The 24275-nt window shown below is 43.0% G+C and overlaps 1 long non-coding RNA gene across 2 annotated transcripts in view; it reads left to right on the forward strand.

Annotated features, from left to right (window-relative positions):
* The window catches only part of LOC115094483, a 75501-nt gene extending 51859 nt beyond the window's left edge, over positions 1-23642 (forward strand). For both annotated transcript variants that reach the window (XR_003857566.1, XR_003857567.1), the window contains one exon: positions 22932-23642. This is a non-coding gene — a long non-coding RNA (uncharacterized LOC115094483). The remainder of the gene's footprint in view (positions 1-22931) is intronic.
* Positions 23643-24275: the final 633 nt, after the last annotated feature.

Raw genomic sequence — 24275 nt, forward strand, 5'->3', positions numbered from 1 at the left:
TTTATAACATGTGCGCATATATATATATATATACACATATGTTATAAAATGGCTGCGTCCCTGGGCACGGGCCAACGAATGTGGGCATGTGTGCGCCCATGCACCGGCCTGAAAGTTACCGGCCCTGTTTGTATCTAAGGCAATGGAGGGTAAAGTTACTTGCCTAAGGTCACAAGGGCCAGCAGTGGGATTTGAATCCTGGTTTCCCTGGTTCATAACCCACTACTCTAATCACTAGGCTATTAAAATAGAGGATAGTGCTGTTCTGGAATCCAATGAATTACAAAATCCAAGGCAGCATGATTTTATCAGAGGTAAGTCTTGTTAATTCTGATCCATTTCTTTGACTGGATGACCAGAGATTTGAGTTAGATGGAGAGTATAGATATAGTGTACTTGTATTTCAGTACAAGACATGGTTTCACATAGGTGACTTATAAATAAACTGAGCATCATTGGTATAGGCTCTAAAGTGACTGACTTGGTTAGAAACTGGTTGAGTGAATGTCAAAAGGTATTGGTAAATGAAGTTCACTGAGGAGAAGTATGTTACTAGTAGTAATGCTGCAGAGATCAGTCCTTGAAACCATTCTTTTCAACATTTCGTAAGCAATATTGTGGAAGGACTAGCAGGAAAAGTTTGTCTTTTTGTGGTTGACACCAAAATGTGCAACAGGGTAGACACCCAGGAAGGTGTGGAAATCATAAGGACAGATATAGCAAAGCTTGAAGAATTATCTAGAGCCTAACAGTTAAGATTTGATGCTAAATGCAGGGTCATGCATTTGGGCTTCAAAAACCCAAGGAAGCAGTACAGTATAGGTGCGAAATTCTTCTATGCATGAATCAAGAACATGCTCTTGGGTGCATAGAGAAAAGGAGCTGATATTGTCCCTTTGTAAGTCCCTAGTGAGACATTATTTAGAAAACTGTGTACAATTCTGGAGACCACATCTTTATAAGAATGGAGTCTGTCCAAAGTGTGGCTACTAAAATGGTCAGTGGTCTTCAATGTTAAGCATTTGGAATCAAACAAAGATATACACAAGAATAGCCAAGTGGAAAGCTGAGATAGCGGCGATATGAAATAGGGAAAAATAACCCATGCTGTAGTTACACAATGTTAGGTTCCATATTAGGTGCTACCACCCAAGAAAGAGATCTAGGCATCATAGTGGATAACACATTGAAATCGTCGGTTCAGTGTGCTGTGGCAGTCAAAAAAGCAAACAGAATGTTGGGAATTATTAGAAATGGAATTTATTTTTTATTTATTTATTCATTAACTTTTATTTACCGACATTCGTGAAGCACATCATGCCGGTTTACAAAGAACTCAGGAATAAAATGGAAAAGTCATAATGCCTCTGTTTCGCTACATGGTGAGACCGCACCTTGAATACGGTGACCAATTCTGGTCACCGCATCTCAAAAAAGATATAGTTGTGATGGAGAAGGTACAGAGAAGGGCAACCAAAATGATAAAGGGGATGGAATAGCTCCCCTATGAGGAAAGACTAAAGAGGTTAGGACTTTTCAGCTTGGAGAAGAGATGGCTGAGGGGGGATATGATAGAGGTGTTTAAAATCATGAGAGGTCTAGAACGGGTAAATGTGAATCAGTTATTTACTCTTTCAGATAATAGAAAGACTAGGGGGCACTCCACGAGGTTAGCATGTGGTACATTTAAAACTAATCGGAGAAAGTTCTTTTTCACTCAACGCACAATTAAACTCTGGAATTTGTTGCCAGGAGATGTGGTTAGTGCAGTTAGTGTAGCTGGGTTTAAAAAAGGATTGGATAAGTTCTTGGAGGAGAAGTCCATTACCTGCTATTAATTAGGTTGACTTAGAAAATAGACACTGCTATTACTAGCAACAGTAACATGGGATAAACTTAGTTTTTGGGAACTTGCCAGGTTCCTATGGCCTGGATTGGCCACTGTTGGAGACAGGATGCTGGGCTTGATGGACCCTTGGTCTGAGCCAGTATGGCATGTTCTTATGACATTTAAATACCTCCAAGGTATCAATTCACAAGAGGCAGACTTTTTTCAACAGAAAGGAGGCTCTGGAACAAGATTTAATGGGATGAGAGTAAAAGAGGTTAGACTGAGGAATAATCTAAGGTAGTATTTCTTTATAGAAATGGTGACAGATGCATGGAAAAGTCTCCCAGTGGAGTTGGGAGACAAGGTCAGTATTTGAATTCAAGAAAGCATGGAACAAGTACAGGGGGTTATCTGAAGTAATGGTAGAGATTGTAGAGTTCAACAGTTGGTGTGCATGGGCAGGCTAGATTTCCATATGGTCTTTTCTGTTATCGTGTTTCTGTTTCCAAAGGAGAATTTTCCTTAAAGGCATCTGTGCATTTACTCTTACATTATTAATTCTGAAAAATTACTTTCTATTGCTTATCTTATTTCAGCATTGCTTTGATTGTAAAAACCAGAATTAATGAAAGCAAAATTGGCATCTAAAGTCTGTATAAATTTTGAATTACTTCCTCATGCATTCTGATTAATATAAACATTAAATTAAAAAAAAAATATATATATATAGGCCATCTGCACTAGTTAGCTTTTGGGGTTCCCAAAGTAGTTACAAGAGCTCATTTATTCCAGGAGTTCATAGACACAACTGCACATAACAGAGGTTTCATGTGATGACATATTTCTGATTATATATGCAGCATATGCACTCCAGCAATCTATCAGCTCATTAATCAAAGTAAACTTGATAAATAATATAAAAGAGGAATTTAAGTAAAATAGATGCTTTATTCCGGCAATGATTTAAGGGAGGCTTGCCTTAATTCAAACTCCAAGCAGTGACAGAAGCCAGCAAGAACAGTGAATGTCTAACGGCACAACCGGAGGATCAGATGCAGGAAAGTCTGACTGGCTTTTAGCTCCTTTGCACGGTGGAGCCAGATGCACTGAGTGATTCTCATATTTTATCTCAATGTGAGAGAAAAAAAAAAGTCTTAGAACATCTGGCTCTCTGTGATTTGCTAATGGTCTTCTTTATGAAAGGATTATACTATCACTCAACAGAGGCTAAATGTTAAATCTGGTGGTGGTAAAATAAATTCTGACAGTTCCCTACCTCCCATATAGAAGAGCCTTAGGAATTGTGTCATTGAAATCATCTTTAATTTAACAGAAACCAGTGACTGAAATGGTTGAAAAAGTTCTAACGATATACTTAAGGAACCAGCAGTATATGTAAACCAGAAAAACTATGAAAATTAGCTGGTGTATAATAGTTGTTATTTTTAAACTACATAAATGTAATTTAATGAAAAGAGGAAAAGACCTCAGTACTGGCATTTCTCTGAATTGGATAATCAGAATATAAACCAGTTGGTACAATCATAGGTCATTAAAACCTCTTTTGTATTTTTATTGAAAATGTATTTTTGCTATTTTTAAGTTTTTCTTAAAAAACTATTAGACACATCTTGAAAAAAGTTTTCTTTGGCAAATCAACAATTCAAGGCTGCCAATACCAGTGTGTGAATCTCTCAATGGTACCTTATTTAACTGACAATTTTCAGATCAACCGGTACCGCTGTGTGTCTTACATTCAAATATGCGGTCTATAAAATAATATATGCCCGGTGAACAAATATTAGTGGCTAGGGATGTGAATCGTTTTTTGATGATTTAAAACAATCGTCAGATATATTTTAAATCATCAAAAATTGTTAGAGCCGCGATACAATAACAATTCCCCCGATTTATCGACAAAAAAATCGTAAATCGGGGGAGGGGGAGGGGGGAGGGCAGGAAAACCGGCACACCAAAACAACCCTAAAACCCACCCCGACCCTTTAAAACAAATCCCCCACCCTCCTGAACCCCCCCAAAATGTTTTACATTACCTGGGGTCCAGTGGGGGGGGGGGGGTCCCGGCGCGATCTCCCGCTCTCGGGCCACGGCTGCGTTAATAGAAATGGTGCCGGTGGCCCTTTGCCCTTACCATATGACAGGGCAAAGGTAGCGCCGGCGCCATTTTGGTTCCTGACAGCCGACGTCACGAGTGTAGGAGATCGCTCCCGGACCCCCGCTGGACCCCCAGGGACTTTTGGCCAGCTTGGGGGGGCCTCCTGACCCCCACAAGACTTGCCAAAAGTCCAGCGGGGGTCCAGGAGCAACCTCCTGCACTCGTGCAGTATTGCCAATATTCAAAATGGCGCCGGCGCTACTTTTGCCCTCACTATGTCATACCGGCGCCGGCGCCATTTAGAATATTAGCAAGTCTTGTGGGGTCAGGAGGCCCCCCCAAGCTGGCCAAAAGTCCCTGGGGGTCCAGCGGGGGTCCAGGAGCGATCTCCTGCACTCGTGACGTCGGGTGTCAGGAACCAAAATGGCGCCGGCGCTACCTTTGCCCTGTCATATGGTAAGGGCAAAGGGCCACCGGCGCCATTTCTATTAACGCAGCCGTGGCCCGAGAGCGGGAGATCGCGGGAGATTGTGCCTGGACCCCCCACTGGACCCCAGGTAATTTAAAACATTTTGGGGGGTTCAGGAGGGTGGGGGATTTGTTTTAAAGGGTCGGGGTGGGTTTTAGGGTTGTTTTGGTGTGCCGGTTTTCCCGCCCTCCCCCGATTTACGATTTAAAAAAAAAACCAAACATGACGATCAGATTTCCCTCCCCCCCCAGCCAAAATCGATCGTTAAGACGATCGATCACACGATTCACATCCCTATTAGTGGCACCTAAGTAGGTTGCCAGAAATCCGTTTAGCATTCAAATGCAGCAATTTCATTGGCATTGAAACAATTGCCTGGATGGCATCAGGAATACTTATCTCAGTGAAATGTTTTCTTCTTTTGAATTTGAACACTGAGGATTCCTGTGTATGCTGAGACACCAGAAAACACCGACGTTGGCAACGTTTCGCGGTAGTGAATAATGCGCTGATTAAGGTTCGGACATAGTTTTATGATTAACATTTTGATTAAACATCTGTGAACATGTTGATGTCATTACATCACTTGTGAGTAACCAATAAAAATATAAATCTAACATGCCCTGCTTAACATTCAGGTCGATCCAGTAAGGCCGCGGTAAAAACAGTGAGGTAGTGTCAGGCGCACCCTTCCTCCCCGCACGCACAGTTCTCTTCACTAACTCCCCGATACTCTCCTCTAATCGCATGCAAATGCATGCCGCGGCTGTGAAGCGTTAGGGAAGGGTTATGCCCGCGCAACCCATTTTACTGTATAGGCGCTGTAACAGCGCCTATACAGTAACCTGGGTGCGCTGGTACCTGTCATTTCAAATGACATTTGAAATGACAGGCACCAGGAAGTGTAAAAAAGTTTAAAAAGTGTAAAAAACAAAAACCTGTGTGTTATATAAAAAAATAAAACAATTTTAAATACCTGTCGGAGGGCCGTGGGTCCCGGTGGGCGGCGGGCAGCCATCAGCGGCATCCGGTAGTCCCTTCTCCCTTCCTCCCTCCCTCCCCTGCCTGGATGAGCGCCAAAATCGCACGGGCGGGTCGGCAGCGGGGGGGGGGGGGGGGGGGCGGCAGCAGGATCCGGGAGCGGCGGGTAGGCGGCAGCGGGGTCCGGGGGGGGCAGCGGCGGCGGGGTCCGGGGGTGGCAGCGAGATCCGGGGAGCCAGCAGCGGCAGCATGTTCGATCGGGTAGGCAGCTAGGTGGCAAAGTAAAGATGGCCGCCTGCACGGGAAAATCGTGCAATTGGCCGCTGAAGACGTGACGTCACACCCCGTGACGCCAAACGTCGTGACGTCACGTCTTCAGCGGCCAATTGCACGATTTTCCCGTGCAGGCGGCCATCTTTACTTTGCCACCTAGCTGCCTATCCGATCGAACATGCTGCCGCTGCTGGCTCCCCGGATCTCGCTGCCACCCCCGGACCCCGCTGCCGCTGCCACCCCCAGACCCCGCTGCCGCTGCCCCCCCGGACCCCGCTGCCGCCTACCCGCCGCTCCCGGATCCTGCAGCCGCCCCCCGCCCGTGCGATTTTGGCGCTCATCCAGGCAGGGGAGGGAGGGAGGAAGGGAGAAGGGACTACCGGATGCCGCTGATGGCTGCCCGCCGCCCACCGGGACCCACGGCCCTCCGACAGGTATTTAAAATTGTTTTATTTTTTTATATAACACACAGGTTTTTTGTTGTTTACACTTTTTAAACTTACCATAGCAGGCCCGAGCCTTGCTACTTTTTCGTTTGTTTTTTTTTGCCCTGGTCCCGTCCTGTCTCCTGCAGCCCCGTCCGGTCCGGACGGGGCTGCAGGAGACCGGACGGGACCAGGGCGGGTAAGCAATGTTTTTACCCTACACTACACTAACTCCTACTAGGGGGAGGCGGTAAACTAGCAGGTTAAGGCCGCGGCAGAACAGCGGGTTACGGAGGAGATAATATCAGCGCCCGTTACAGTATCGCAGGGGAATAGCTAATTCCTTCATTATACAGCTTTTTCGTTCATTTACATGCCGGGTGCGGAAAGGGTTATGCGTCTGTTTTCAGAAGCGATACGGACGCGTGAAACTGGAGACTGTATCGCCGAATTGCCTTGCGCGCCCGAATTGTGCGCTACGAGCACGTTACAGACGGGCAATCCTCGAGCGGACGATACTGGATCGACCTGATTGTGATTTAAAGCCCGATGAGTTAAGAGACATGGCGTGACAGCAATCGTAAGTAAACTTTTAACCTGCACAGAAATATAATAATTGTTATAATTGCTTGATAATTTATTTTAATAATTGTTTGATATTAATGAGGATTTTTTTGCTGTTAAAAGTTTTTTCAGACACAATACTGCCCTGACGCAGCTTACCGCGAAACGTTGCCAATGTAAATAGCTGGTATATAATAGTTGTTAAAAATAACAACTATTATACACCACCTATTTTTCATTGTCTAGAACTTGTTTCAGAAAAACTATCTTCAGTTATAGATATCTGTAAACAGATTAATACACCGCAGAATATTAAGTGTTTCTACAATTCCAAAGACTGTTTGAGGATCTGAACATCTATAGGATTATGTTTGCTTTGATCTATGGACTGTATACGTTTATGTATGCTGTTAAGCAGTTTTATGTAAGAACATCATGTATGCATTTGCTGTGAGAATGTAATAAGTCATGCAATACTTCATACAATAAGAAATACCACAATACTCCTACAAATTGTATCTTTGCAAATGTTTCATAATAAGATTTTTACTTTAATTTAATTTATAATTCTTATATTCCACCTTTTCAGACAAATGCCTGTTCAAGAAGCAAACCAATACTACTACAATAAAAATAAAAACAGTGACAACACTATTACTACTAACACTGAGGCAGCATTTCTAACCCTGAAGAACATATACTGCCAACAGAAATATCCAATATCAACAATTTAACAATAAAAGCCCAATAGGCACTTATTCACTTCTAAGATCATTTTTAAAACTAATCCCATGGGAAAACTATGCAGGTCGGCTAGTTAACTGGATAAACTTATCCGGCTAACTTAGCCGCATCACTGAATATATCTGGCTATGCTAAACTTAGCCGGATAAGTTTATCCAGTTAACTTTAGGACAGCTCTACCGGGTCATTCATCAAGATGTGTTATTGCATTATGGTACATTAAATGGTGTCTATCGTGCAATAAAGTGGTACTAATGTGCAGCAATGTTTACTGCAACCTGCATTAGTATTAAAATATGATAGAGTATGCAAAATCAAGAAAATTATGTAAATGAGGAAGTCCTACCACATGGGGTGATAAAATATCGCAATACTAATGTTGAATTTAACATGGAAAACAACATCGTTTTTATTTGTGGTAGGGTAGCAAAAAAAATGTTTATGGTGCCATAGCAGTTATTATTCCAGGATAGCGGTAATTATCATGGGTGATAAAATGAGGTCTTCTCACAGTCCTGGTGAGCCAATAAAAACACCTTTTGTTACCTGCCCTGTCTTCTTAAAACCAGAATGTTAGGTGGAAATGAACTAGTAGTGGAACACTGGGTGCTTCAGACTGCTCAACAACAACAGCGAAGGGAGGGTTCAAATGCCTCACGGGGAAGTACCCACACCAGAAGCAGAGCTGCAAGCAGGCAGTACAAGAAGCGCATCTTTTATCCCCACACTACATTGCTGGGGTTGCTGGAGGAGAACGTGGGTAGGAGGTATCACCTGCGCTGTCAGGCTATTATGGATTTATATCAAGAAAGAGGGGAGCTGGATCAAGTCATAGAAAGGTCCCTTGCTGTACCAGGCCTCACCAAACTATCATGCACCCTGTATTTTATGGTATCTGGCTCATTCCAAACAGTTGGGGTCATTGGGGGAATGTCCCAAACATTTTACCATTGTCTGGGCCAGGTCCTATAAGCTGTACGCAGCCGCACTCATTATTACATAAGATTTTCTCATGAAAGGCAGGACTTGCTGGACTTGAAGAAAGGTTTGTATGCCATAGCAAACTTTCCACATGTCCTGGCTGCTATTGACTGCACTCACATAGCCATCATCCCATCCCATTGCAGTGAGGAGATCTAGCTCAACAAAAAGCTCTTCCACTCCATCAATGTGTAAGTGGTCTGTGACGTTTGACTGCACATCTTTAATGTGGTCGCCAGGTTCTGGGAAGCTGCACATGATTCTTTTATACTTAAGCAATCTGCTGTTTGAAGATGGTCTCTATGTTTGCAGTTGGCTAATAAGAAAGAGCAGTACTTCTTTCTATCATCTCTGTCTAGCTATGTATTTACAGCAAACGGCAGTGACATGGGGAGCTGTCAGGGATGTGAATGCATCAGTTCGATGTCAACAAGCCATAGAGGCAAAGCCCAGGTTTCTCTGTCAATATTGTAGAAACCTGCTAATGTTGCATGCCCATACAATGTAGTTTGCTCTAAGGACAGTATGTGACCGAGCATTACAGAGTTTCAACTTGTCAACTTTAAACAAGTGGCTGTTCAAATCCTCTCTCTTAGAGCCATTCAAATGTCATTTGTCAACCAAACTCATTTTGGGCCCACAGTGTAGGGACTCCCAGGTCTGGTGTGCTCTTTCAGCCCTCAGCTAACAATGCCCATATCAATATCCAGTCTGCAGCGTTTATGCTCAAAACCAGGATGTTAGCCATAGTTTGTCTTGACTACCACAGGAGTACACAGGTTCAACTGAAGCTGTGGGATGTGCATTTTAGACCAATCCTAGTCACTGTGTCATGTCTGACAAATGTGTATCTCTGAAGGACTGCAAAATAGCCAGGGACATGAACAGTCATATCTCAAGGTTAATGTGTTACAATTGTCGCTGCCGGACGTCTCCACTCCGCCCTACTTACCTCTTTGGCGACTCCTCCCGTGGTTGATGGACGTCTGGCTGCCGTGGCATCTGCCTGCCATCCTCTACGGTGTCCCCGGTCCAGCTTGGGTGCTGCCTCCCGCCATGTTGTTCAGCTGCCATAGGGCGCATGTGCCGCGTGGCCCTGCTTCTTATTCTTTCTTTGGCGCAAACCTCAGCGGCATCTCCCTGTGATGACGTCATGCATCCCGGATACAAAAGCCTACTCTGTTTGCTAGCTAATCGAGTTAGCAAGGGACTCCTTATGGATGGGATTCGCTCTCCGTACCTAGCTACTCTGCCTCTCCTTAATTGGACTTACTCTATCAGGGTACCCGCTCCTCGGGGGCTTCTCTCTTTTCTTTTAGGTAGCTGTCTGGAACCGGTACTCGCTCCTCGAGGGCCCATGTTCCCGGACTCGCTGCATGAGCTCACTTCTGCTTGGAAGAACCCGCTGCCTACACCATCAGTGAATTACCATCAATATTCTCTCAGAGCTGTTTCCTGGAACCAGGTACTCGCTCCTCAAGGGCCTGCCTCTATTCCAGCTTCTGTGTTACCTTCCGGGAGAGACCACTGTGTGAGTAATCAACCAATGAGGCTCTATACCAGAACCCTGTGTAAGCTCCACTGTACTCACTCTCAGTTTCTCTCCATTACAGCACAGCTATTGAGGGATCGCTGTTCCAGTGTCCTGAGGGACTATAAGCCCAGCCAGGCTTCATCTCTACTCACTACTGCCACCTCTGGTGGCTTCTCAACTGTGTTTAATAAAAGATAATTCTGTGTTGTGTGTCCTAAAGCTGAGCCTGACCTGTGCCCTCACGGGACTTCCCCCCGTGGGCGTGGTCATCTGCCACAGTGTCCAAGGGTCCACCCAAAACCTTACAAACAATAACATAATGTCTCTCTGCAATGACATGGGTGGGAGCAGTGATGTACAGCTTCAGTGTTATAAGAGTGCTAGAACCAAGTAGAGATTGCTTGGTTTTGAGTGACATGTACAAATTGTGCATGATCTCCAGATGTAGTTCTCTATTCATGAAGACTTGACTCAGCATAACAAAGTGCTTTAGCATACATATAGTGTAACAGTAAAAGGTGGCATGGACTTTTGGTTCTGAAATAATTTTTTAAAGTTCATGCCAAGTATAGCTTAGCTTCTAGTGTGTTATAGCATGCTGTGGGTTGGTAGTGATAGAACAAAGTAATAGTGGTGTGAGTGATGCAGTCATTTTCTCTCTTTGCCACAGGAGATTTGGTATATAGTTGTAGGACTTGGTTTATCACACCTGCTGCTATTCCCAACACACAGCAGTGATGAGTTACAACGAGGCCTTATGTTCTACCTACAGTGTCATAGAGCACACCTTTGGAGTTCTAAAAACTAGATTTCACTGTTTGGACAAAATGGAGGGACCTTTAATGTATGGCCCAGCCAGAGTAGCAGAAAAAGTGCTTGTCTACTGTGTATTTCATAATCTTACTCTATGTTCTGGCATCCCAGTTGATCTTCTTCCAGATCTACCTGAGCATTCCCCATGTCTCCCTGCACAAGCCAGGAAGAACATATGGACTGACAGCCAGCTTCAGCAAAGTGTTATACAACCCTACGTTGCCTGATTGTCATCATCTAGCCCTTCTGATTGAATGGAAGAGAACCTAGCAGAGTGGTCCTTGTTTTGCATATCTATATCTTTCTTTTACTCACCGATCATCTGTCTGGCTCAATGTGTAATAGAAACCACTTAGGCCTAGTTAGGCAATATCGTGAAAATATATCATTTCATTTCATTTCATTTATTAAAATTTATTAATCGCCTAACACTTAACAAGGCCTAGGCGATATACAAGGGTACATACATAATAAAAACAAAATAAAATACAGACAACAGATTTCAGCTTCACAGAAACCAAGCCGCAAAATACCAAATATTAATGGTACATTTACTATTTTAGACATAAAAGCATATTCCAAAAATTGAATATTCAATTAATAAAATCATATATCTTTTAATGAGCATATTAAGAACATTCATGCAGCCTCATTTATCATTGAACGCACGATGAAGCAGATATTCCTTAAATGCCGTTTTAAATTTTTTAACATCTTCTAAAGATCTGAGGTCAAAAGGAAGAAGGTTCCATTGAATGGGTGCCGCAATGGAGAAAGAAGTCTCCCTAGTACAGGATAAACGGGCATGGCGAATTGAGGGAATCTCTAGCAAATTAAATTGTGAAGATCTCAAACATCTAACTGGATTATAAATCCGTAACAGTACATTAAACCAAAAGGTAGAATCTGACGCACGAAGCTTGTACACTAACATACCTATTTTGAACACTATACGTTCATTCACTGGTAACCAGTTAAGTCTCCATAGGGTTGGCGAGATCTTTTCAAAGCGCTTTGTGTGAGAAACCAGCCTGGCAGCTGAGTTTAGCAAAAGTTGTACTGATTGAATTAAACACTTCGGTAAACCAATATATAACCCATTACAGTTGTCAATGTGCGGAAAAATAATGGCACGAACAACCATCAAAAACTCTTTGTCATACAACAAATGACGAAGGCCTCTTAACAGCCGAAGTTTAAAGAAGCCTGTTTTAATCAGCAATTTTATTTGAGGTTTGAAAGATAAGGTAGAGTCAATCATGATGCCTAGACTCTTGATAGGTTTAGTAAGAGAAAATGAAAAATTGTCATTGAGATAGTGTCCTGTAAAGGTTCAGAATGAGGTCGATGAATTAACAACATTGTGGTCTTACCAGTATTTAGCAACAACTTATTGTGCTTCAACCATCGCTTAATAGTATCCAAACACAAGGATAAAGAATTCACTGTTTCCTGCCATGAATTCTGAACTTTTATATAAAACTGAATGTCATCAGCATAGATCTTATACCCATCTGAGATGGTAGCTAGCAATTTGGTAATGGGGGTGAGATATATATTAAACAACATTGCCGAAAGGGCTGAACCCTGTGGCACCCCAACCTTCACCTGCTGAGACAAAGAACAAGAGTTATTAAATCGAATGACTTGAGAGCGCTCAGACAGGTAACTCTCAAACCAATCAAGTATATGCCTACCTTCCCCTTATTTCCCAGTGCTCTCACCCCCCAACCCCCACCCTCCACCCCTCTCCACCCTCCCGTCCTTCCCCTCCCCCCCACCCTGTCCCTCTACCCCCCTCCTCATCCAAACTCCTCACAATCTACCTTCCTTCCCCTCTCCCCCTCCATCTGCCATCTTCACTATGTCATCGCTTCTTAATGGATATTGAATTTATTGTTATATTATTTTATTTCTATTTGCATAGCTTGTTATTAACATTTAATGTTATATTCCCTCCCTATATCCCACTTCTTACCTCCCCTCCTCTCTTGTTCTATTTTTAACATGTTATAACTGTTCGATATAATTCTGTTCGATGTAAAATGCCTACCCAGGCGCCTGTTGAGTTACACTGTGAACCGATGTGATATCCCTGATGAATGTCGGTATATAAAAATTTTAAATAAATAAATAAATAAATAAGTACTGTTCCTGAAATACCACATTCCCGAAGACGAAAAAGTAAAATTTGATGATCGATGGAATCAAAAGCAGAGGTGATGTCAAGTGAAACTAAAAGAAACTGTTGACCATTATCAAGACTCCGTTTGATAGAGTCGACCATTGAGATCAAGAGTAATTCAGTACTAAGACCACGGCGAAAGCCAAATTGATGAGGGCTCAAAATTTCATTCTTCTCTAAGAAATCCGTTAATTGCTTTAAAACGATCCCTTCAATTACCTTTGCAATAAGGGGGAGTGATGAAATAGGTCTATAATTTAAAGGATTACTGGCATCTAATGTAGATTTTTTAAGCAATGGTTTGACCAGTGCAGATTTAAGAACAGTAGGCATAACCCCAAGACTTAGTGAGGCATTAACAATGTCAGTGATCGATGTTTTCATGAGATCAAAAATACCTTTGAAAGAAATAGTCAATACATTCAGAATGGGACACATAGTGTTGTTAAGGTTTGCTATGGTATTTGCAATTTCTGTGGAGGCTACTGATTCAAATTCAGACCACAAATGTAAATTGCTTGATGTCATATCTAAATACCAAGGATCTATGTCTTTAGAAGACAAAAGCAAAGTTTCCAACTTTGTTGCAAAATGATTAACAAAGATGTCTGCTGACAATGTAGAAGCATCTACATTCTTTTCTAAACTTTGTTTTTCAGATAATCTATGTACCAAAGTGAATAAAGCTTTGGGATTATAGCCAATTTCGTTTATCTTTTTGGAATAAAATTCCTTTTTCGCATTTAAAGTGTCAGATTGATATTGTTTTAAAGACAAACAATACAAAGCGGCATTCTCACGAGGAGGATGTTTAGACCATTTGCGTTCATTTCTACGTAACTGCTGTCGTGATAACGTCAATGTATAGGTATTCCAAGGGTGAAAGACTTTCTTATTAGACTCAGGAAATAAAAAACGCTTGAGAGGGGCTATCTTATCAATAGACAGATTTAAATACGAAACCCACTCGTTGAAGTAACAATTGAAATCTGTACTCTCTACCTTTTCAAGGATATTAACAATAACTTCCCTCAACTTGCTGGAATCGAAAAGCGGTCTTTTCTCGTAACTTCTACCAGGATCACTATAATTAAAACACCCAACTGCACCATGTAAAGAAATACTAATCAAAAAATGATCGGACCAAGGGACAGGTTTTACTTCTGGAGGACTGGCTAACTGCAAATTAGCTCCTTCATTAATGAAAACCAAATCAAGTAAATTTCCTAAACGATGTGTAGGAGAATCAATTATTTGTTGCCAGCCCAATGAATACAAAATATCCCTGCATAGCAGGATCTGAAAGTCATCCTCTAAAAGATTGAAAGGTAAATTAAAATCTCCCAATAAGATCATATTGTTTAAGCAAACTGGAGCGAGGAAAAGCTGTTCAAATAATAGGGAAAGATTAGAATGTAAAATTTTGGGTGGACAATAAACAAGACAGATAGAAAAATGGGAGTTATACACAAGTAGCAATTCCTGATTTAGTGATCCACTAAGATCCAACGATTTCAACTTTAACAATTCCCTAAATATTATTAATAATCCTCCACCCCTACCCTTAGCTCTAGGTTGTGAGAAAAAAGTGTAACCTAAAGGACAAATCTTATTAATAATCACTAGATCTGAATCTAATAACCAGCTCTCAACAATGCAAAATACATCTAATTTCTCCTCAGTAATTAAATCGTAAATGATCTGAAACTTATTCCTCACTGACTGAGCATTAATTAACAAGATTTTAACATCATCTACACCTACATCCTGTTTTACATCTGACAAAGAAATACTAAATTAGTGCGATATTTCACAGACTTTTTTAACAAATTATTTCTCTTTTTCACCAATTGACCATTTAAACCTTTCCCCTCGATAACAGGAATTTGCTGAAAACAATCAGAAGCACCCACATTCACCAAAACAGCACCCTCTTCAACACTCATCGCGCACGAAGGAACGCACAAAGGAGCTCCTTTGTCGCGCTCCTTTGTCGCGCTCCTTTGTCGCGCTCCTTCGTCGACGCGACAAGTCGCACGACGCTCCGGCGCACTGCGCCTCCGGCATCCCACGCTGGCTTTTGACCCTCCCCAAACAGTGACATCATTGGGGGGGCGTGACTTTCAGCCCGAGGAGCTGTAGACAGGGCAGGAAGATATGGAAACAAAATGCTGCAGTTTTCAAGCTCACTTCTCTCTATTTTTGAAGGGCTGAATGGTGGCAAAAGCCCTGTTAGTCCGGAGAGAGGAGGCAAGACGTTCTCTGCTGTCCAGAATTAGTTACAATTGACAATATATAAAGTAGACACAAAATACACCTAACAACAAAGAAAAAGGGCTGTCCTAATGAAAGCTTGGATCCCTTTTAAGCATCAGCAAAACACTTCCAGATAGTGTATGTGTGTCGGGAATGGGGGTTCGGTCAAATGCTACTTCATTATGTATTAGTTTTCCTATCCAAGGAGTGCCTTCAATTTGAGTTCATTTTTAGGGTGAAGGGGAATGATATACTATGCTTTAGGTGCAATGGTGCTTCTCAGGTAGTAGTAAGAGAGCTTTCTTCTCCTCTTTTATAATATGTTGCCAAAACAGCACTGAAGGTCTAACTTTGCAAATAATTTTCTTTGGTTAAACACTCATTGCCAATTGATGTTGTTATGTTTAAGGAAGGATGTGAACCCCTGGACTGAGATGAGCGATGTCTCCGCCCACAGGGAGGAGCCCTGTGAGCCTCACCATCAGCAGACACAGTCTCAGTGACGTGGGACACAGCTAGGATTGAAGACTTTATTAAATAGGAAGGAAGAATTAGTCTCCACAGAAATGGAAAATGTTCCTACAGTCCTGGGCAATGGGAATTACCCAGAGTGAGACACAGCTGAGAAGATCCGGTAGTGGCCCGTGGAGCAGGGTATGCCGGGGATCCCCTCTGATGAGCATAGGCAGCGCCCGCGGTCATGGTAAACCGAGGATGTCTGTACAGTAGATGATGAAGAACTGGTAGCGATGCTGGAACCCGGAAATGGCTCCTGTAGATGGTATGTAGGTATTCTGTAGAGCAGGAAGGTGAAAGACTCCCACAGAAAAAAGGCAGTAGTGGCCCGAGGATCGGGGTATGCCGTGTGGAATCTTCAATGCAGTCTGTATAGTAGAATTCAGTAGAAGTACACACAGTAAGTGGTTCCTGGAGCGAGATAGAGGCCAGAGAAGCAGGTCCAGTAGCAGTCAGTCAGGCAGGAAGGCCCTCCAAGAAGTGGATAGCCGGGAATGCAGGGGAGCCCCCCAAGGAGCAGTTACTCAGAGCGTCCATATGCCAAGACCTAGTCAGGAACAAGAAGTCCTTGAAGTGGAGAATTCAGCAAGACGGAACTCCTTGCTAACTCGAGGAAGGCAAGGGCAGGTCAGATTAAATACACTGGTGGGTTGATGTCATCGGGCGGGGACGTCCCAGAGGTTCCCCCCAAGACATGTTTAAATGAGGCCCTTGCGCACACGTCTAGGTAACTCCAGGTTCAAGATGGCGGTCGGCAGCGCCCACTCTGTCCCGGGAACGCCGGAGAGGTCAGCGTGGACTGGTAAAGACTGCCATTCTTCCCAGACTTCATGGAGCGGGGAAGAAAATAGGTGAGCATGAGAGTTTGCAGCTGTCTGCGACCAACAGGTGCAACAGATGCCTTATCTAGATCAGTTAGCCCAGACATGATATTAATGGACTAAGTTACATTAAAATGCTTGCTATAATGCCACATTCACTAAAGCCTTTCATGAATCTTGTGTTCACACCAAATTGAACGTGGAAGCTTTCTGCACCTCTGTGGCCAAAAGGAATGCATGAAGTCAAAGGATGCAATTTTAAAATTTGGTAGCAGTGGCAGAGGTGGAAGAAGTGCTCCTTCCTGCCCTCAGTTTATCAGTTGAAGAGCTCTGATGGGTAGGCAAAGGAGGCAGAGAGGAAAAGAGCCCCGGGTGGACCAGGGTCCTGGAATCTCTTGATCAGGATGTCAGGAAGGGGGGTGAGGAGAAGATCCACATTTCGTAAAGAATGTGTTGTAGGGTCAGGGGATGGAAATGCAGCTAAGGACTGTATAAAGTGTCAAGGTTTGCTTCAAGTTACAAGGCCCTTGATGTTGATTCAAGGGTGAGGAGATCTGCATTTGCATGGATTTTTTTTTTTTGCATTAATATTATTCTAATCATCCTTTAATCTACAATGCAGCAGTTTTACATATGTGCATTCTGAATAGAGATTTTTCAGATTATTGCCTTCTGAACACCTCAGAGTGAGAATAAAAGATTCATAATGCTGCAAGGAATATCCTCTTTGTTGACTTGGATGTAGGTTTGAGGATCAATCTAAAGCAGAAAAACATTTGTGCACTGTGAAAGATCAAATTGATAACTACATTTATTAAATATCACATTGTTTTCTTACCATTGCTCACATTCTTTCTTTAGTATCTAACCTTTCTAATCTATACTGCAGTGATGCAAATATTTCCTAGGGATGTGAATCATTTTAGGACGATTAAAATTATCGTCTGATAATTTTAATATCGTCTTAAACCGTTATGGAACACAATACAATAGAGATTCTAACGATTTATCGTTATAAATCGTTAGAATCGTGAGCCGGCACACTAAAACCCCCTAAAACCCACCCCCGACCCTTTAAATTAAATCCCCCACCCTCCCGAACCCCCCCCAAATGAGTTAAATAACCTGCGGGTCCAGCAGCGGTCCGGAACGGCAGCGGTCCGGAACGGGCTCCTGCTCCTCAATCTTGTTGTCTTCAGCCGGCGCCATTTTCCAAAATGGCGGCGAAAAATGGCGGCAGCCATAGACGAACACGATTGGACAGCAGGAGGTCCTTCCGGACCCCCGCTGGACTTTTGGCAAGTCTCGTGGGGGTCAGGAGGCCCCCCACAAGCTGGCCAAAAGTTCCTGGAGGTCCAGCGGGGGTCAGGGAGCGATTTCCCGCCACGAATCGTTTTCGTACGGAAAATGGCGCCGGCAGGAGATCGACTGCAGGAGGTCGTTCAGCGAGGCGCCGGAACCCTCGCTGAACGACCTCCTGCAGTTGATCTCCTGCCGGCGCCATTTTCCGTACGAAAACGATTCGCGGCGGGAAATCGCTCCCTGACCCCCGCTGGACCTCCAGGAACTTTTGGCCAGCTTGTGGGGGGCCTCCTGACCCCCACGAGACTTGCCAAAAGTCCAGCGGGGGTCCGGAAGGACCTCCTGCCGTCCAATCGTGTTCGTCTATGGCCGCCGCCATTTTTCGCCGCCATTTTGGAAAATGGCGCCGGCTGAAGACAACAAGATTGAGGAGCAGGAGCCCGTTCCGGACCGCTGCCGTTCCGGACCGCCGCTGGACCCGCAGGTTATTTAAGTCATTTGGGGGGGTTCGGGAGGGTGGGGGATTTAATTTAAAGGGTCGGGGGTGGGTTTTAGGGGGTTTTAATGTGCCGGTTTTGCGATTTTTCACGATTTTTCACGATATTTTACCCCCCCAAACGGCAACAATACGATTCCCTCCCCCTCCCAGCCGAAATCGATCGTTAAGATGATCGAGGACACGATTCACATCCCTAATATTTCCTTCTGCTCAGTAGGTAAAGTGCTTACTTACTTGAAAAAGTGGTGACCTAATAGCTAGCCCAGGTTACCCTATCCTTTCATTTCAAATTACAAAACCTGTGTGTTATAGCCTGAGGGCTATAAATACTAAGGAAGGTAGAAATCAAGCACCTGATGGCCATGTGTATAGGACTCATTGTAGAGCTCTTTGATCAAATAACCATTAGCCAGATTCACTGTTATCCAAAACAAGCCTCCACAGCCAAGTTTCAAAGTAACATACTAGTAGATGGCAGAAAAAGATCCATTGATTCATCCAGTCTGCTCAGTTAAACCCATCCTCATTCCAAGGAAATATCCCAGCTGTAGAAGTCTGAGCGCTTGCAGGATATCATCCTTTAACCAAGTCGGATCTTGTTTGCTTTTTCATTGGTTCCCTACCATCCTGGACAGATGACCATACAAGAACCCATCTCCAAATCAACACCTGCCACTCCTCTTCCCCAGCAAACACACACACCTTGCTGGACAAAACATATCACTTTTTTTTATTGTCTATAAAAGTAATGACCATGCAGAAATAATTCAGAAAAGAGAAAATATGTATTGTCAATATTATTGATACAATGTAGAAAATCTCAATTGAAGCAAATTCAGATGTCTATATCATTAAAACATCAGCTCTGCAGAACGGTGCTAGGATAATGGGATATCTGACTCTGATAAACAGAGTTCTGCTATATTATGAACATCGTACTATTAGAGCTTGCTTGGCAGAACAAAGACACAAATATTAGGAAGTCAAATACAAAGGTTTTTTTTTAAATGTTTCCAGGTAAACCAACAATAATGAACCTATGATTTAAAAAATGTATTTTGGTAGTACATTCCCTTTAACAAATAAGAACTGTCTCTTTGCATTTAGAGGGAAATATAGTCAAAACTTTATTTTGGAAATATGAATAGCTTGTTAATATTTGCTTAACCAGAATTAGTTTTATTATTTTTTTGTATTTCTAATTTTATATCATCTGCGTTACAATTAGTATTTTAGTTTGTTTGTGTCACTGTAAGCCACTTTTGAATCAAAGATAAAGCAGCATATAAATCTTAAACATGAATAAAACTAAAATAAAGGTGATGTCTCATTGCTGTAGTGCATTCATAGGATCTAGGTCTACAGATTTCGGCACACTACTGTCATTGTAACAATACTCTTAAACTATCTCTGCCACTATCATGAGCAGAGACTAAAATGATTGCTTCTGCCAAACTCTGCATGACATGCCATGATTCAAAACAGAAATGCTGGTGCCCAAAGCTTGGCACTGGTGATAACAGCAGAAGAAACAGTTCCTTGACATCACTAAGAGCTGCATCTTTGGACACAGCCTGGCACAGGATGCTGAAACCAAGTTACTTAAAAAAAATAAAAGCTCAGCAAAAACCTGCTGTTTCTAGTTTTCTACCAAAGTAGGGAGCACAGTAAGTAAAATTATAGTAACATATAAATTGACAGCAGATAAAGACCAAATGGTTCATCCAGTCTGCCCAGCAAGTCGCTTACGGTAGCAACTGCCTCTCTGTGCAGTTACCCCCCCATACCTTCTGTTATAGGTAGTAACAGCCGGTCCATGCACATTATTCCATGCCTTGTGTTAAGCATAGAAAAAATGCTATTCCATGCACATTACCCCGTGCAGAAATGTTACCCTAAAGTTAATACAGGTTACATTATTGTTGTGAACACACACTGCAGGTCTTGAGGAGGGTCGCGGAGGCGTGATCGCCTGCACCTGGGAGAAAGTGAGCTCTTGGCCCACAGGGCGACTCAGGGGGGAGCGAGTACAGGCATGGGTGAAGCAGAAACACAGGAACTGGAATGAGACAGGGTCAGCCCTCCGCTGAACCAACATGCACCAGTGAGACATCTGGACATCTAGGGCATCTGGACATCAGGGAGATCTGAATAAAGACGAGGAACACCAGGGCTTCTGGAAGGAGAGCCTGAGGACTGGAACATACCACGAAGAAGGTCCAACGAGGGACGAGACCCAGAACATCAGACGGAGAACATCAGGAACAAGAAGAACATGGAACATGAAGTCATCTGGACAGGAGCAGACCACAGAGGACCTTGACCGGAGAAGAGGAGACATGGACAACCATGGAATCTGATTCGTGAGGAACTGAAGCAGGGCCTTTATATGGGACTGAACCAGGAAGTGCTGAGATGACATCATCTGGAGGGCCTGTGGAGTGTTTCCTGCTGCTGGCCCTTTAAATGAGAAGAAGAGGCATGTGCCCATGCCTAGGAGGACCCTGGAGGAAGGAAGAAGAAGCTGAGGCCTATGGCGGCTTCCTGCCGTGAAGAGGAGCCATGCTGGGGGCTTCCTACCCCGGAGAAGAGGAGAGGAAGATGGCAGTGGCTCCATGCCACTAAAGGGGAATCCCAGTGGGGACTTCCCCGCTGCAGAAGAGTAGTCAGCATTCGTGGCTCTGGCCGCAAAGAGAGACGGCTGCAGTGACGGTGGCCCAACTGTGCGTTGGCCATAGGATGAAGGCACGTCGGCAGTGACTCAGAGCTGCAGGAGCGGAGTCCTAGCAGTGGAAGCAGCAGCAGTCTGGCAGCAAGGCCACATCGAGGGAGGCCGGCGGTGGCGCAAGGCCGTGAAGGAGAGGCAGCAGCGTCAGGCCGGCATGGGAGAAGGTGAGGGCCTGTCCGCGGGATGGGGTCCGCTGGCAGGATCGTAACAATTATTTCCTTATTTCTTGCCTCTAGAGCACAGATGGCCAACTCCAGTCCTTGAGAGCCACAAACACGTCAGGTTTTCAGGATACCCACAATGAATATGTATGAGATAGATGTGTATAAAAGGGAATGATGTGCATACAAATCTATTTCTGCTCTTCAGTACTGGAGTTGGCCAACCAACTTAGGGAATAGCCACTGCTATTAATTGCATCAGTAGCATGGGATCTTCTTGGTGTTTGGGTACTTGCCAGGTTCTTGTGGCCTGGCTTGGACTTTGTTGGAACAGGATGCTGGGCTTGATGGACCCTTGATCTGACCCAGCATGGCAATTTCTTATGTTTTTAACCCTGCTCTAGGGATCCACAGTGTTTATTCCATGCCCTTTTGAAATCCATTACTGCTCTCGTCTTCACCATTTCTTCTAGGAGGGTATTCCAGGCATCCACAAATCTCTGCATGAAGAAATATGTCCTGAGATTGGTTCTCAGTTGACCCCCATGGAGTTTCATATCATGAGCTCTAGTTTTACAGTATCGTTTCCAATGGAAAAGCTTTGAAGTTTGTGCATCATTAATACTTTTCAGGCATCTGAAGTTCTGTATCATATCTCCCCTGCACCTCCTCTCCTCCAAGGGTGTACATATTTAGATCTTCTAGACTCTCCTCATAGGTCTTCCAATACAGACCTTACACCATTTTGGTCGCCTTTCTCTGGATTGCTTCCATTCTGTTTCTATCCTTTTTGAGGTATGAACTCCAGAACTGAACAAAGTAATCCAGGTGAGGCCTCTCCAAAGGCCTGTACGAGGGCATTATTTTCTCTTTTTTTCCTTCTAGATATTACTCTCACTCTGCAGCCCAGCATCCTTCTGGCTTTAACCTTGTCACATTGCTTCGTTGCCTTCAGATCTCTGGAAACCATCACCCCAAGGTTCCTCCCCTGATCCGTGCACATCAGTCTTTCACTCCCCCCCCCCCCCCCCCCATAGCATACAGTTCTTTTGGATTACCGCACCCCAAATGCATTACTCTACACTTCTTGGCATAGAATCTCATTTGCCAAACCTTCCTCTTTGAGCTATCTTAAATCTCTTTTCATTCTCTCTATTCCTTCAGGCATGTGCACTTTGCTGCAGATCTTAGTATCATCTGCAAAAAGACAAACTTTTCCCATTAATCCCTTTGCAATGTCCAGATAGTACATCCCCTTTAACATTTTGCCTACTAATCCAAAAGGGGAGATTAATTATAATGGGGATAGAAGATAGAGGCTAAAAGTTTACAGCTGTCAATCAGGCAGTTAATAGAAAAACTCTGAAAAGTTTTAAGATACACAGTCTAACTCCTGAGATAAATGAGACAACTGATGCATTAAAAAAAAAAGGAAAAGCTATAGAACATCAGTCCTTTATTATTTTTAAAGAGGCACTGGTTGTACAACAAAGAAACACTTTTTTAGCTTGCTTTTGACAGTATAATAAAGGCAATTACTCTAATTTGCATATTAAACATCTTATTATTACTTCATTGTAAATATTTCTAACCTGACTTTGAAAAGAATCTCAATTAAACCGCCTAGACATACTCCTGTCAGTTCTGACATAATTTGAAAACATGCAGTATCAAGCTGTCAGGCTGAAGAAACCCAAAAGCTTTTATCAATCTCGTCTTAATCTCTTTTCAGGGCTCTTTGGATGCCTCGTAATTGGAAATAACCACCGTTTTTGAAATGTTAATTTTATTCATGTGAAAAAAAATTGGGTGCCAAATCCACACTTCCAACGAACCACAATTTGAAAGTCCTGCTAAACGTTTTTCATACCTCAGGTAGCAGAGCCATACAGAACCAAAGTTTGTCATGCTTCGAAAACAAATACTCTGCAAAAATAAATAAATACATAAACAAACATTCTCAGAGGATTTCTCTACTGTGATGGAGCAGTGCGCTGTGGCCAAAGAAACGGCGTGTTGGAAACTAACACTATTTGTGATCACGTGCAAATTTATGGCGACAGAAGCTTCATGGAAACCAGAGCCAATACTATTGTTAAGTGCATGAATTCACTCTGTAAATACATTCTTGTTAAAAGTGGATCTTTATTATCATTATTATTGTTTAAAGCTAATTCCAGTCCATCACCATTACTACGATCTCCCTGAGATCTGTATTTACAGCAGCCTCCAACTTAAATCCTAAATGAAAAATGCTGCTTCAAGTGAACCTTAGAAAACTAGCTGAAACGTTAATGAGATTTAAATTAGTAACAGCAAAAGCTTTCCCTTAAAGGGAATATTATTGATTTTCAAGAACCACCTAATGAAAAAGAATGACATTTATTTAAACTTTGCTCCAAACGCATTACAGTTTCATTTGTAATAATAAATGGACATGCCTCGTGGTAGAATTAATGTACAGAGGCTTTATGCTTAAAGTATAGATTCCTGAAGCATTTAATCATGTATAAATAAAATGAGAATATTGGACATATCTAAAAATACACTGTAGAAGCCACAGGAGGGCATAGATTTTCCTGGGTTCCCCTCCCCCAGCCCCTACAGCACAAATGGACCCCCATAGTGCCACCTACATTTCCACATGGAATCCGACTTTGCCTGAGGTAGAAAGCACAGAAGAGTCGGGGCTATTGATGAAGCAATCCAGGTGTGACGTGCGCCTGAAGCATGGGCTTCACAGTGTTAAAGCAGCAGCAGCAGCAGCAACAGAAGCATGGTAATGGTGAATACACACGACTACTACTTGTCACCTATTGCACATATAATATGAACAACAATTTTAAAAAATGTGCATAATTCAAAACAAATTTTCAACACATGGAAAATAATTGTTCCCTTGTCATACATTTTTGCTTTCTTCTCTGCTTTCAACTTGCTTTCTTCTCTTCTCGTTTCCCTATCATTTCCTTTTTTTCTACGTTGTTTCCTACATTCTTCATTTCTTCCTTCCTTATAGATTATTATTCTTACATTTACTTAGTTGTTAGCTTTTCTATCATACAATAGACAGCTC

This window comes from Rhinatrema bivittatum, chromosome 6, assembly GCF_901001135.1.
Source record: "Rhinatrema bivittatum chromosome 6, aRhiBiv1.1, whole genome shotgun sequence".
Lineage (NCBI taxonomy): Eukaryota > Metazoa > Chordata > Amphibia > Gymnophiona > Rhinatrematidae > Rhinatrema > Rhinatrema bivittatum.